We start from the raw sequence: 2,500 nt of genomic DNA on the forward strand, positions 1-2,500 counted from the left end.
TTGGATTATTATCACTGCAGTATTGCTGTGTAAGCAGCATTTTCAAGTATCATGCTGCGCCATATTTTCTGAAACAATCACGTTTTAAATGTCAAATCTAAATGTACAAAGTCGCAATAACAATCACAAACGTAGTGGAGTAAAAACTCCAATCTATCCCTGTAAAATAAAGTATAAAGTAGCATAAAATAGAAAAAAAGCACCTCAAACCTGCATTCAAGCAGCGTAGTTACAATCTCACCTCTGTCGTAGATAGTGTTTATTATTCATGTGGGGAAACTGTGTCACTGTAATCAGAGCTCCTTGCCCAGAAATTCTGTAAATATGCTAATGTCCCTATGAGCAGAAATGCACACAGGCGTTCACGGCGGCAGTGATAGACATCTATAAAGGGCCGTTTTGTCACCAGTGTTGCTGCTTACGGCCATACCACCCTGAACACACCCGATCTCGTCTGATCTCGGAAGCTAAGCAGGGTCGGGCCTGGTCAGTACTTGGATGGGAGACCGCCTGGGAATACCAGGTGCTGTAAGCTTCTTCAATTCTCTTTCCAAACAGCACGGGGCACCGCTGCTTCTCCGGTGGAGACTTTGAAAACCAGAGCAGCTTGTCTCTGGATGTTGAATTTCATCATTCCTCGCTCCTACAAATTTTTCTGAGTGAAATTGATCAGCTTCTAATTAGTTTATGATATAATGATATACACTTGTAACTCGTGATCTGCTCTTTAAAAAATCTTTGTAAAGCATTGACATTGTGTGTACACCATTCTATTGATTTTCATCAGTGCCTGCCAGTGTCCATCGAAGAAGCAGCAGCACCCTCTGCTGTTTGTAAAAGAGAAGTGAAAAAGCTTACAGCACCTGGTATTCCCAGGCGGTCTCCCATCCAAGTACTGACCAGGCCCGACCCTGCTTAGCTTCCGAGATCAGACGAGATCGGGCGTGTTCAGGGTGGTATGGCCGTAAGCAACATTTGCAGCAACAAAAAGGCCATTTAAAGATGCTGTAACACAACGTTTTGGTATTCTGCCCATACAGGTAGCAGCTGCAGATTGTCAGGAACACAAACAGATATTCTCACTATAATGACAAAAATGGCCTTTGTAAGAAACTCTGTCAGTGTTACATTGTTACAGGCTAAAACTATTATTGGATTATTATCACTGCAGTATTGCTGTGTAAGCAGCATTTTCAAGTATCATGCTGCGCCATATTTTCTGAAACAATCACGTTTTAAATGTCAAATCTAAATGTACAAAGTCGCAATAACAATCACAAACGTAGTGGAGTAAAAACTCCAATCTATCCCTGTAAAGTAAAGTATAAAGTAGCATAAAATAGAAAAAAGCACCTCAAACCTGCATTCAAGCAGCGTAGTTACAATCTCACCTCTGTCGTAGATAGTGTTTATCATTCATGTGGGGAAACTGTGTCACTGTAATCAGAGCTCCTTGCCCAGAAGTTCTGTAAATATGCTAATGTCCCTATGAGGAGAAATGCACACAGGCGTTCACGGCGGCAGTGATAGACATCTATAAAGGGCCGTTTTGTCACCAGTGCTGTTGCTTACGGCCATACCACCCTGAACACGCCCGATCTCGTCTGATCTCGGAAGCTAAGCAGGGTCGGGCCTGGTCAGTACTTGGATGGGAGACCGCCTGGGAATACCAGGTGCTGTAAGCTTTTTCACTTCTCTTTCCAAACAGCACGGGGCGCCGCTGCTTCTCCGGTGGAGACTTTGAAAACCAGAGCAGCTTGTCTCTGGATGTTGAATTTCATCATTCCTCGCTCCTACAAAATTTTTCTGAGTGAAATTGATCAGCTTCTAATTAGTTTATGATATAATGATATACACTTGTAACTCGTGATCTGCTCTTTAAAAAATCTTTGTAAAGCATTGACATTGTGTGTACACCATTCTATTGATTTTCATCAGTGCCTGCCAGTGTCCATCGAAGAAGCAGCAGCACCCTCTGCTGTTTGTAAAAGAGAAGTGAAAAAGCTTACAGCACCTGGTATTCCCAGGCGGTCTCCCATCCAAGTACTGACCAGGCCCGACCCTGCTTAGCTTCCGAGATCAGACGAGATCGGGCGTGTTCAGGGTGGTATGGCCGTAAGCAACATTTGCAGCAACAAAAAGGCCATTTAAAGATGCTGTAACACAACGTTTTGGTATTCTGCCCATACAGGTAGCAGCTGCAGATTGTCAGGAACACAAACAGATATTCTCACTATAATGACAAAAATGGCCTTTGTAAGAAACTCTGTCAGTGTTACATTGTTACAGGCTAAAACTATTATTGGATTATTATCACTGCAGTATTGCTGTGTAAGCAGCATTTTCAAGTATCATGCTGCGCCATATTTTCTGAAACAATCACGTTTTAAATGTCAAATCTAAATGTACAAAGTCGCAATAACAATCACAAACGTAGTGGAGTAAAAACTCCAATCTATCCCTGTAAAATAAAGTATAAAGTAGCATAAAATAGAAAAAA

At 42.0% G+C, this 2,500-nt stretch overlaps 4 non-coding genes across 4 annotated transcripts; 2 read left to right on the forward strand and 2 right to left on the reverse strand.

Moving 5' to 3' along the window:
- The first annotated feature begins 416 nt into the window (after window positions 1-416).
- LOC141755212 (5S ribosomal RNA) lies at window positions 417-535 on the forward strand. Its single transcript, XR_012590921.1, has one exon. It is a non-coding gene; the product is annotated as a 5S ribosomal RNA (ribosomal RNA).
- Window positions 536-851: 316 nt separating this feature from the next.
- Window positions 852-970, reverse strand: LOC141755157 (5S ribosomal RNA). The gene has a single exon (XR_012590868.1). It is a non-coding gene; the product is annotated as a 5S ribosomal RNA (ribosomal RNA).
- A 596-nt stretch (window positions 971-1,566) lies between these two features.
- LOC141755158 (5S ribosomal RNA) lies at window positions 1,567-1,685 on the forward strand. The gene has a single exon (XR_012590869.1). It is a non-coding gene; the product is annotated as a 5S ribosomal RNA (ribosomal RNA).
- Window positions 1,686-2,002: 317 nt separating this feature from the next.
- LOC141755159 (5S ribosomal RNA) lies at window positions 2,003-2,121 on the reverse strand. Its single transcript, XR_012590870.1, has one exon. It is a non-coding gene; the product is annotated as a 5S ribosomal RNA (ribosomal RNA).
- Between the last annotated feature and the right edge of the window lie 379 nt (window positions 2,122-2,500).

Source organism: Sebastes fasciatus, chromosome 17 (assembly GCF_043250625.1).
Source record: "Sebastes fasciatus isolate fSebFas1 chromosome 17, fSebFas1.pri, whole genome shotgun sequence".
In the NCBI taxonomy this organism is placed as follows: Eukaryota; Metazoa; Chordata; class Actinopteri; order Perciformes; family Sebastidae; genus Sebastes; species Sebastes fasciatus.